General features: G+C 34.1%; 1 long non-coding RNA gene across 1 annotated transcript; it reads right to left on the bottom strand.

Moving 5' to 3' along the window:
* Positions 1-6,662: 6,662 nt before the first annotated feature.
* On the bottom strand, positions 6,663-12,730 carry LOC149424172 (uncharacterized). Its single transcript, XR_016302102.1, has 4 exons — positions 12,676-12,730; positions 12,320-12,461; positions 11,513-11,792; positions 6,663-7,356 (listed from the first exon to the last, which is right to left on the bottom strand). It is a non-coding gene; the product is annotated as an uncharacterized LOC149424172 (long non-coding RNA).
* Between the last annotated feature and the right edge of the window lie 815 nt (positions 12,731-13,545).

Here is a 13,545-nt window from a genome sequence, read left to right as displayed (position 1 = left end):
TATTTTTAAAGAGATGAGTTAAGATAGTTTTTGTGTAAATTTGTAGAATATGTCTGCAGTACCTACTTGTTATTAAGGGAACTTTAAGAATGACTTTCATAATTAATTTTGACACTGTCAGTTAAACGAACAAAACTATTGATTCATATTCATATTGCGTATATACGGGCGCAAACAAATTATTTGTCTTAATATTGTGAAGCAATACCTTGCAAAAGCGTATTTAAACAAAATTAATTAATTAACGCCATTTGTGAACACGTAGAATACAACGAGCGTTGCGTTTAACCTTAACTTTTTTGCTTTCTTATAAAATTATTTACAAAATAAATAAAAACCAGTTTTGTGCTTAAAATCGAAAGTTTGTCAAGCAATTTTAATGCCTATTACCAAGAATACCAAGAAGATACACATCAACTCGGCCATTTGTTTAACAAAACTTACAACGTCTTATTGGAAGTTCTTTTATTTGTAAAGTGGTTATTATATTCCTCTCTTTTTTTTGTCTCCATAGAAAAGTCGCATTCGACTACAGATTTAAATATGTCGATCAGTATGATTTTTTTCATATAGGAATGTTAAATTATTATTATGTCTGTTGGTTAATGCAGCTCATCTCTCTCGTATCAACCAACAATCCAGACTTGTAACCATATAAAAAAGAAGAACACTAGAAATATCTTTCATAGGAAACCGATGTCTCTATTGACTTAGCACCTATCGGTTCTAGCCAAAGATATTAGAAGAACGAGATATGCTTTGTTGGCCGCCGGACCGTAGCCGGAGTACTACCTAATTAGGGTACTTTGAACGGTATCGGGACGTGTACGCACAGAAATCTGTTCTATGTATTAGTGCGGATACCTTAGCGCAAGCGAAGGTGTGCAGTAGTATTGGTGAACAAAACCGGCGACACTCGGCAAAACAATTCCACTCAGTACGAACTGCGCGTAGCACATCTCGTTCTTCTAATATCTTTGGTTCTAGCCCATTTAGCACGCGCTGTGTCTATTTTACCATATTAATTGCCATCCCATTTTAATTTCATAAAGATGGTGAAACAGAGTTGTGTATATTAAATTTAAGCAAAGAATTGTCAGACTTTTGGATCCCGAAACACGCCCACTTGTCATTTCTTGTAATCTACTTTATTACATGCTTGTTGGATGTTTTATCGAGGGTGATTGCTTGTATTCTTCTTTATTACGTGCTTGTTGGATGTTTTATCGGGGGTGATTGCTTGTATTCTTCTTTATTACGTGCTTGTTGGATGTTTTATCGGGGGTGATTGCTTGTATTCTTCTTTATTGTAATAACATCATAACAATTTATCGAGGGTGATTTCAATTCAACTGCATTTGTTTCGGAACGTGGGAAGTTCTATTTTTCCATTTCTTTGTGATATATAGAAATTAAACAAATAAAAGGTTTGCGGATAAATTTAATTATTAAAATTTTTTTTTGTACATTTTATGGACACATAACATTAATTGTGGTGATTTGGTGATTTTTCACAAAAACGGCGCTCTACAAATTATCCAATTATTATTATTATTATTAATAATAATGAACAAGTGTCTCAGATTTAGAGATATCTAGATGAAAAAGGGTCTGTAGATATCTGGTGACTTATTTCTGGTGAAATTCTTTTACCAAAACATTTTCAAACACGAAATTCAGTCTTGAGCAGTTAATCAATTTAAATTACTTGTCTGGGTCCAGTAATTGCAAAGTCTTTCATTCAAATCGATATTGAACTCACTATAATTCTCTTTCCGTCCAGTTATCCCTACTAGTGTGTTTACAAAAACGTGGAATAATACAAAGCGAATAATAAATTTTTCGGTTTCATAAAAAAAATGGCAGTACCCACATTGTGTTTACCAGTTTTTAATCCAGTTTGAGAATGCAGAGACTCTCGTAAAAACGGTCGGAGATTCGAGACTCGTTCGGTCCCATGAATATACACCATAAACTGTTCCATTTAATACCAAAGGTGCCCCACAGGGCACAAAACTGTTAAAGTATCGATCAAATAACCCTGCACATATCATGTTTTCTGTCACCAAATCCTCAAATGGTGATTCCTTTCTAAAGTGGCTGTTGCATACGTTGGTGGTTATATAAGACACTTGGCTTATTTGTTGCAATGAATTGGAGTAAGTAGATAGAGACTGAAAAAAATAAAATTACCAACTAGAGAACATCGTTTGAAAAATGTCTTCGTACCTACGAAAATGAAAGATAAAATAATTTTCTACAGGTCAGAATTTTGTTTTATTTGTATCTACAAAATAAAATATTGAAACGTTAAGAAACCTCGAATCACTTTGATTATAGTGGTGTTAAAAAACTAGGTTAGTATCACCGTCAGTAATTTATTATTTTCTTTCAAATCAATCTGTCAAACCACACAAAATGCTCGTTGACCAAAATTACATATTTTTTGGTTGTCGATTCTTCTATAGAGCGTTAACTCACTCCATTCAACATCTCATATCTTTGATATCTAAATTCAACTCTATTCTTCATTATATTTTTGAAATTTGCCAATTTTAACAAAATAAATAGTTAAATTCACCTTCTCTCACTCCATAATTTAAAATAATGGCCTAGAACCAAAACCTCCTAGATCACAAGGCCGGGACACTCATTCAAATCAGCCTCCTAACTTGTATGGGATTTTACAAAAAAATTCGTTTTAAATTTTTTTTTCAATTTTTTACTATTTACTAAAACATCTTAAAATGTTTTAGTTAATTTAAAAAATAAATAAAAAAGTGGGTGTGTCAAGCCTACGCAAGACAGAAGTGAAACTTCTAGTTTCAGCTGATGCTTGGCGTGGCGCAGTTCGCTGGTGTCTGAGAGAGAGGAAAGAAGAGAAGAGAGAGAACGTTCGTGAGCGGCTCCCCCACCTCAACAAGGTTTCACTTCAAAAATGCCACAGCCGAGAATCGAACCTCGCTTAACTGATTGAAAGCCAACCACGCTGAGCACCAACTGTAAGCAAAGCCGCATAAATTGATTATATTATGTAGGTTCTGAAAATATGAGAGCTTGTTATGTTTTATAATGTTACCTACATCACACCCAAAATATAATATATTTTTAAAAATAATGTACAATGTACAGAAATAGAATCCCACACAAGATCGCGTAGTGCGCTCTAGCGAACGGATATTTTATCAGAGGGAGATAGTTTTAATTTTTTTTTCTGTAAATTATTACATATTATCAAAATAAATAAATTAATTAAATAAATGTAATACAATTATCATAATATACGGATTAGATAATAATTTTAATCCAACACAATAACGCAAAGCGCGCTCTAGCGGAGTAATGTTTTATCACAGTGAGATAAGTGTTTTTATTATTTTGCAATATTATTTTCTTTTAATAAATGTTCTGACCTACTAAAAAATAAGATATTGAATGAAAAAGGCGTTAAAAACAAAAAAATAATGTGCGATGGCCGAGAATCGAACTCGGATCAACTGCTTGGAAGGCAACTATGCTGACCATTACACCACCAACGCCAGTTGTCGGGATGAGCTAAGAAGCATTTATATGTTACTTCAAAACTTTGACTAGATCAAATGAACTTTAATCGGTGGTGGGGGTACCCGCATTTTCGTTTCGGTCATGAGTCGGTTTTACTCCGGTCCTCGAAATTGCATGACGCGCGTAAAGATGTTTCACTTCAAAAATACATATTTTGAAGGTTCCCATACAAGTTATGAGGCTGATTTAATCCAGTGTCTCGGCCTTGTGATCTAGGAGGTTTTGCTAGACTACCCTCGAAGAGTGAAAGCCAGAAACATTTGAAAAAAATATAACACTAAGTATCATATTGATGAAAGTTAAAAAAATTGAAAATATTTTGTTTGTACTGCCGAGGAAAATATTAAAAAAAATGATACCATTTATCTTACCTTATCATCTGTATAATACGAGACTTTTGCATTATTCCAATTATTGTTTATCATGGCATCTTGTTCAGGTAGATTTACCACTGCAACTCGATAACTGATCTCTAATGGTTGCGATAGTTGAAGGACTGCAATATCAGCATCCAAGTAAGGGTGGAATTTGAAATGCGTTCGTTTGCTCTCTACATGGTGTATTTGTCCTCCGCGATTATGGAACGGCGACCCAACTCTCACTCGTACGAATTCGAAATTAAAAATATTACTGAAATTAAAAAAAATTAAATGCCTTTAATATATATTCGTTTTGCCATAAATAATAAAAAACTAACTATTAAAATTTACCTGCAAATTATTTAATGAGATTAGAATTTACCTGCCTGTCCTTGAAATTGAGTTATTAAACATCAACTGTGATAGAAAATACACACCAGAAATGTCTTCTATACAGGTTTCAATAGAACGAATGAATGTCCTCACTGACTTAGTTCTTTTTGGTTCTAGCCAATTTAACAAGCGCCCTGTCTCTCTTACACTAATCTATAATCGAATATCGCCACACCCTTTGAATTTCATGATGATAATGAAACAAATTTCTGTATTTGAAATTTAAAACCAGTTAATACAATTTTTTTAATAACGAAAGATAGAGTTGGATGCATATAATAAAAAATAACGAACACAATATATGTCACGTGGCGCGTTTCATGATCCAAAAGTCTAAACATTATTTCTCTAAAATGTATGCAGAGTTGTGCACCATCATTATGAAAATCAATGGAGATGGCGATATACATTGCCTGGCATGTGTAACAGAGACAGAGCGTATTTTAAATGATCTAGAACCTTGTCAGTGGCGACATTAATCCAGGCTAGAACCAAAAGGGACCCTGTTGACCCGATGGGTTGGAAAAATTATTAAAAAGTTCTCGAGACCTCTACTTAAACCAATTATTATATAAATCACCGAATACAAATGGGATAGCTATTTCGGAGAGACAAACCGCCTGCTAAATGGTCTAGAATCAAAAGGTACTAAGTCGGTGGCTCATTTGTTTCCATTCAAATTTATATGGAAGGCACTTTTAGTTTTCATCTTTATTCTATGCATCACATAGATAAAAGAAATGGTACATATAATATTGTTCTATTTTCCAGGAATGTAATCTACGAGTACTATTCTCTTTTTGCTACACAATAATGAAGCCGTTGGGGGGGGGGGGGGGGTTGAACCCCCTCCTCCATACTTGATACTCCGTAATGAATATTATGAATTTTTTCATACATCTGAGTTTGCGAAAGCAAAATAAGTGAATACGAAAAAAAAAATAAAAGCGAACATCAAAAAATCCTACCCAGCATACGTGGCAGTGGTCAAAATATGTCTGATGCTGATTATGGCACCATTGCATCGGTATTGAAATTTATTCCAATCCCGCAAGAGAATGGCCGCCATGTACGGGGCATCAAGTATATCTTCAGCATTTCCATCTGGAATGCAAAAAAATTCAAACCATGGTTTCGTCTCTGAGCTTTTAAAGCTTTCAAGTTTACTCTCAGAAAAAAGAAACCTTTCATAAAAAAATGAAAACGTTTACAAATTTTGAGCGAAAAATCACTACAATGAGTCAGGTTCTCACTAAATATAATAAAGTAAGTACTTGCCCTGGACACAGACTATTGATAATATTATCACAACCACCAGCCCAATGCGATACATCGTTGTTTTCTGTATGGTTTGTAAACAATTATGTGATTTATAGATTCAAAAGGGGGTGGATCAACGATGTGATAAACCAGAGCAAAGATCGTCAATCTGTTAAATATTTTTGTTTATTCATCAAGAAAACTTATTTTAATTTTTCGGACTATACGTCCAGGCGAAACTCCTTCATTTTTTAAAATGCTTTCATTAAAAAAAACAAAAAGATGTTGTTGGAGACCTTTTGGCCTCTCCAGACGGACTTTATCTCGACCCATCGACTTGCACAGCAGTGGGAGGGATGGATTCATACACCTGGATTCTCAATCACCCCTCATACCTTTTTCTTTTCCAGAACTTCCTCTTCTTCCTTTTCTTAATAATGAACCACCACACAGCATCCCCAAAGATGACAAAGGCCCTTTTTTTTCTTTAGCCTTCCGGCCTTCTGTGTTGAGCCTAGTTAAAAAAAATAGTAACCTTTTGTATCAGTATGTTTTCTCGGTGTATATTTTCATCTCGTGCCAAAAAGATTGTTACTGAGAGTTCAAATAATTAACGCGTTAAAAGAAGTCAATTTGTTTCTAATAGTTGATTAAAATTGCTTTACGCTTCTGAATAGCCGGGAACTTTCAACCTTCATCCTCTCCATTAACAGATTTCAATCCACTAACTGGATTCGTTTTCGCTCAAAATTCCACTTCGACCGTATAGAAGTTTCATGGGAATTACCTATACAGAGTGTCCGGGGGAAAAGTGCGCTAACTTCGGGGGATGATTCTACGGTAAAAAAACTGTAACTTTCTTCGAAATTCCATTGTTTTAAGGTAGTTTTCAGGTCAATAAGTTGAATTGTTCGAGTGGGAAAATAAATATTTTTTTATGGAAAAATATTTTTGTACAGGAAAATGTACATTGGAATTTTGAAAAAAGTAATGTTGAATGCTTACTTTACCTTCCCTCACCCCCGGACACCCTGTATAAATTTTTTAACTTTTCACGTGATACGAAATGAAACCAAAAAAGCTTTTGCAGAATTATTAAAATATTTATTTATTCCATTACATTTCAAAAATAGGTATATTGAGTATTAAGGCATCTCAGATTGAAATATCGGCTGTAATTCTTCAACCCACTGAAGAAATAAAAGCCGATAGAAGTGCGTTGAGTATTCTCCGTATGCCCGATATAAGCTCAATTTTTCCTTACTTCTTGTGAAATTGATCAAACATCTTCAAATGGTGAAATATTCCATGAGCAGATGTCATTTTCATTGGCCTGTCTTGGACCTATTAGAAGAAAAATCAGTTTTCTTCTATTGGTATAAAACACAATACTGGGCATTTTTTGTTCAGATTTAAATTCCTGCCCCTGTGCTGCCTGTAGTTTCATCTACATTTTATTAATACCCAAATATTTATTTAAAAACTGGAAAAAATTGGCACAAAATTTTTTTTAAAAGTTTTTAATCCACTTTGAGAAAGCGGAGACTCGCGTAAAAACTTTATAATTAGTTTTCTCATTGCGGGTCCATGAAAACATTCCATAAATCGTTCCATTCATTACCAAAGGTGCCCCTAGGCTGTCAAAAAAGGATTCAATGTATGTTGTAAATAAACACAACATGTTTTCTGTCACCAGATCCTTAAAGGGTATTGTCGTCCTGTAGTAGCTGTTGCATTCTGCGGTGGTTTTAAGATCCATTGTGATAGACAATCGATTTAACTGAAAATATAAGAATTTTTTAAATATATTTCCGAGTTAAATGTCCGGGTTAAATCGTCCCCATAGGAAAAACTAAACCCTTCCACACACTTTTCAACAAATGATCATCTAGTCAATCAACATTATGCAAGTGCATTATATAAGCCAAATAAATACAAAACAATACGAGAACAACACGTCAACTCACCAGAGATCAAATGGGAAAATAATTCACCCACTCCAGATATTTTCATATCAGAGGGTTCGGCTCGGTAGAACTCCTAACAGGGCCTATAAATCCTACTGATCCCTCAACATAAATATTTAAAAAATCTTTCGTTATTCTACATGTATTTAGAATGACTGATTTTTGCACTTTTACTAATAAATTTTTTCACAGATCTAATACGCCTAAATTTTTAATGAGAGAGCATAGAGGCATAATGCCAGTAGCCGAAATAACAAATGGTAATATTTTTATAGTCTGAGTATGCCAAATTCTTTTTATCTCATTTCCTAAATCTGTTTTTTTTCTTATTTTTTCATTAACAGATTTTTAAATATTACAGGAATTTGGAATAGTGACATTAATGTATAAATTATTAAATTATTATTTTTTCTTATTTTTTCATTGTTTCAATAATATTAAGATAAGTATTAATATTATTGAAACAAAATGAATTGTACAATCGATTATAATTTAATCGGAAAAATATGGAATTTACCCACACAGTTTCCATACGGAGAGTATGGAAACTGGGTGTTACGGCGTTATAATATTAGTTTTATGAAATATAATTTTACATAAAATTAATAAATCTTTCTAACAAAGTGCTCCACGAAAAAAATTCTGCGTGGGTTCCTACGTATGTTGTCCGACGTGCCCTACCAGATTGAGAGATAGAAATTAAAAGGGGAAGGTGAATATTCAATTAGAAAAAATAATGGACTGAAGTTCCCTATTCGAAACGCACCTTTACATTGACTTGATTCTCCAATCCAGGCCGCTAGCAAAGTAAATACATTGATCGAATTTCTTACCCGAATGTACATACTCAAACGCCAAATTTCAAGTCATTACACTCGAACAACAAGTGGGTCAAACAGTCGATACCGAATCGCACCGACTTTCGACAGCTGTCAAAACCTAGTCCTAACCTAAGATCGTTTCTCACGCGCTTTTTGAAGCACAAGCCTCGTACATTTGTACAGTTTTTTTAAGGTTCCATACTATGGCTTATTTACGGTGATGTTGGCTGCAATACATAATGTAGAGCAATCTGAGACCAACAAGAACGTTTCGCCAGAGGGTCAATTCTTTTACTAATTTGACAGATGAAGACTTCTTCAGGAATTTTAAGCTTAAAAAAGCCTTGGTACGTCGGCTGGTAATTATTGTGCTATCCCGTTCTTCAGTTCTAGATGTCGAAATTAAGGTGAGTACAGAAATGATGCGGTAAAGTTTTGTTTTTGACATTTCAAATTCACACCACGGAATTCTCAAAAACATGATAACCTTAGGCAATATTCACAAGGCTGCCGATAAGGATACCCTTCAACCTTTAGATTTTCAAGAATACCTACGTCCATTTTGATGAAACATTGGAAAAAGTTCGTCGCGACAACGGGTAATTTTTCCCACGATAATCTTTATTTTTTATATATAAAGTCAACATGTTTCGAGAACGATGTTCTCTTCATCAGGACAATTAATGTACTAAAAACTAAATTGTCAAGTATATAGAGACAGGTGTGGGTAGAAAAGAAAAGAAAAGAAAAAGAATTAATAAAATGGTGCCACAAAGTGAATTTGCAAAATTTGAAGAAGGAGGTAATTTTTCGTTCGTCGATGACGCATATCGAATAACTCTTGATCGCTATTGGAGAATTCAAACGGTAGATTTTGGTTGGATTGTGGGTTGTTCCTATTTTGTTATGTTTTTATCATTTATTCTGTTTGAGTGATATTTAAATTGTTTTAATAATCCTAATTTCAACAAAGAGTTAAGATTTAAATAGTTACAATTGATTATAAATTCAAATAATAGCTCAATAATAATACATTTATCACCAATTCTTAAAACGGCCATACACCTTACTTTGTAGTCTGTTAACTCAAGCACTACTATAATACTGATTTGTCTGTTATTTCATACTGGTAGTTAGGTAAATGTCCGAGATTTCCGTGGATAAAATCCTTAAACTGCAATCTTTTGAATAAAGTAAAATACACAAGAAAATGTCTGTAATTAATGTGGTTTTAAAACCAATGAAGGCATTTTTAACGTTTCACCTGAAATTTCAGTACGTTTTATTTCATATGTAACATAAAATTTTTCAGTCTAATAACTTTATGCACTGGAAACCTTATTCGTTTTGGTAAATATACAGAATATATGGACGCGGTCAATACGAACTTTCAATAGAAAAATGACTGTGTATCAATTAGGAGTATTTCAGTTTCTAAAAATAGAAAATAATAGATTTTAGTATCTATCTCTTAAATAAATGGATAATTTGGCGTGTTTTCTTAACGCCATGTTTTGACACAATAATTTAAAACTAGCAGTAAAAAATCCACTCTTCGGACGGCACATAGTTAGGCATTGCCCAGTTTAAGTGATACTAACAATAGTTACATTTAATAGATAGATATTAGGTCATTCACAGAGAGAAGGTGAGTATATATTATTAAAAAACGGAACAAGAAGAAGTTAATTAATAATAACATGTTCAATTTAGGCATTGTAAGAATGACAGTTGTTTGAGTAAATGAAATTGTACGTATTTGTTATGGATTCTTTCAAATGAAACACTATTATTCACTAAATGTCTACAACTGATATTAACTGTTACTTTATCTAATAGAATCTGCTCTCGTAGGAGACTTGCAGTGCTTAAATATGTGTTACAAACGTCAATGTCTATAAGGTTAATCAATATCGTATAGTTTGTCAAAACATTTAAAGATAGTTATAACACAGTTGACTGAAATAATAGATATTACATAATGATTAATTGCACACGTGTTTATGAATAAAAGGAGCGTGATTGTGCGATAATATTAGCAGTCGGTTTAATTAAAAGGTGTTAATTTTACTCCAACTGATGGTAATTCTTTACTACAACTACCGTTTTTAATACGCATTTAAAAAAAAAAAGAATCATTTGATTCTTGAAGGCATGTTGGAAAAATTGCTGATTGAAGGAGTCTAGATTGTCATTTCGATCCCTTTTAGACGTGATCAAATATGATTGGGTCTTTGAAACATTAAATTCGGCTAGGTTCTTCTTACCCCAAGAGGAAACCCTCTCGAGGTAACCGTCCATTCTCTGTTTCAAAGCCCACCGAGCTGTTGGAGTTTGTGTATCCTTTGGGGGCTTGTCAAACGAAAAGCTATCATGGACTATCGTAACAATGAATTAGTGAACACGACAGAAGGTCATTGGTGTGCAACAAAAATAAAGTCGGAGTCAGAACCGATCCCTGTGAGTCGCCAGCATTTATTGAGTGAGAGAAAAAAGTGAAACCATCAGAAACCGTCTGAATCTACCATTCCCTCAAAAAGTCGGCAATCCACCCACACAAGGATGCGAGAAAAGTGTGTACTAAATCCATTGGATTTAAATTTTCTCATTTCAGGGTGATAATTATTGACTCCCGTAGTTCATTTTGGTAAGAGGTGAAAAAATTATTATTTTCAAAATTTTCTGTGAGTTAACAAAAAAAAATTGTGCCTCAATGGGTTCTGCGCAAACGACCTAATATTTCTGCCATTTAATAAATACAACGTATAACAGTAACAATTCAGACAGATAGTAATTATTACACAAAAAGTTGTTAGAATACTTTCAAGATTAGAAAACAATGATGAGTCACACTGAGCTTGTGGTAGTCATATTATCTATCGTCTGTGTCCACTGTCCTGGGTAATTTGTAATTTTTTACATGTAGTAAGAACTTCACTCATTGAAGTGATTTTCGGTAAAATACTACTTTAAAAATCTAATTCGTTACATTTCATATGAACTACATACATCTGATTATAAAGTTAGAGATTTAAAGACCTCTCATAGTTCCGTTGTTTGCTCTAAGCGGTGAGATCACAGGAGGACAGTGGACGAGACCATGGTTTATTATTAAAATGTTACACAATGGGATACCATAAAAATTTACCTCATCATCTGTATAATACGTTATATTCGATTTTGTCAATGTAACTCCATATCCATGTATTTTTTCTGTCTTCATTATGGCATCTTCTTCGGGTAGATTCACCACTGCAACTCGAGAACTGAGCTTTAAGGGTTCAGATAGAGTGAGGACTGCAATGTCAGCATCCAAGTCAGGGCTGAATTTGAAATGCTTTCGTACTAGAACGACATTGTGTATATTTCCTCTTTTGTCAGGGAACGACGACCCAACTCTAACCTTTATATTTCTCTCGTAACTGTCCCTGAAATAGTAAATATAAAATTATAAATACTGGAATGGCAGAGAGGCGTGGAACTGGTTAGGATAGGATGAATACGCAGTGGATACGATAAAAATGATATCCTAAGGCCTACGTGTCGTAAAACCATGAATTACAAATCATTACGAGTTCGATGTTCCGAAATGAATGTCAGGTGATAAGAATGATGACTGATGATAAGAAATCTCCCAATGAGTAACTTTTTAATGAAATAAGACTAATAAGGAATAAACAAGGAACCCTAAGATGGAGGGATAAAGGGGAAAAGAAGTGAATAGAAGAGAAAGTCGGGAACGTTCCAGAAAGCCGAAGCTGTATCGAGTGAATCAAATATTTGAGTCGGTTCATGTAAAGAGTCGATATAATATTAATGTATGATCTATGAGACGATATATAAATTCCCGTTGGGAAGTGCGTGCTACGTACTATGTTTCTTTTTTACTTCAGCGCGAGATTGCGAAAGAAAGAGAATATAAGAAAATAAATAAAGGAAACATCAAAAATTTTACCCAATACACGTGGCAGTGGTCAATACATGTCTATTGCTGATGATGACTCCATTGCATTGGTATCGAAATACCGAGGTTTCCCACTCCCGAAAGAGAAGCGCTGCCATGTACGGGTAATCAAGTATGTCAGCATTTACATTATCTGGAATAGCCATAATTATGTAACATTTTACTAATAAACCATGGACTCACCGCTAAGAGCAAATAACGGAACTGTGAAATCTACTAGTTTACTCTCAGAAACAGTAAATTCATACTTCATACTAATTTAATTAGCTAGATTTTTTAATTTTGGATGTACGAAAATCACTACAATGAGTCAGTTTATTATCAGATATAACAAAATATCAACTTACCCTGGACATAGACCATAGCTAATATGACAACAAACAGCCCAATGCGACACATCGTTGTTACTAATCTGGTTTGTGAAACAACTTTCTCTTTTATAGGTTATGAGGGGGGCGGAACCCTTAACTGATAAAGACTAACAAATATGATCAATATTTCATATGTCCAAGTTTCAAATTGATAACAAAAATATCTGACGATCCTTTTCCAGTGTAGTTCAACTGGTTTTATGTATGTATTTATTTATTAACCTTAGATTTTTAGTTAGAGATCACATGATTGTGTGTTGTAAAGAACAGACTTTAAAAAAAAAAGTGGGTGTGTCAAGCCTACGCAAGACAGAAGTGAAACTTCTTTTGTTAAACCGTATGAACCACAATCAATTACGTATTTCACTCGTATTACACTCACGACGCAGTATACTAACCAAGCAGCTGATGCTTGGCGTGGCGCAGTTCGCTGGTGTCTGAGAGAGAGGAAAGAAGAGAAGAGAGAGAACGTTCGTGAGCGGCTCCCCCACCTCAACAAGCGCATATGGTGAGAGAGGGACAGTGAACGGTGAGCGGTGGTGGGGGTACCCGCATTTTCGTGTCGATCCTGACTCGGTTTTACTCCGTCCATCGAAAATCCATTACGCGCCTAAAGAAGTTTCACTTCAATAAATGTTTGTAGAGATGGTAAACATATATTTTATTTTAATAAAAAGACAAATAACTTAGTTTACATCACTTTATTTGTACACAATCAACATGTTTCGTGAACAATGTTCACTTCTTCAGGATCAAACGTATACTAAACTTAAAAATTAAATATAGATGGGGAGGGGTAAGACCCCTCCCCCTCCCTTCTGCCCTTTCCGCCCATTTGTAATCTAT

Source organism: Hesperophylax consimilis, chromosome 4, assembly GCF_061612785.1.
Source record: "Hesperophylax consimilis isolate HC1 chromosome 4, BYU_Hcon_1.0, whole genome shotgun sequence".
Lineage (NCBI taxonomy): Eukaryota > Metazoa > Arthropoda > Insecta > Trichoptera > Limnephilidae > Hesperophylax > Hesperophylax consimilis.
The sequence above is the reverse complement of the archived record's forward strand: the minus strand, read 5'-3'. Positions and strand labels throughout refer to the sequence as shown.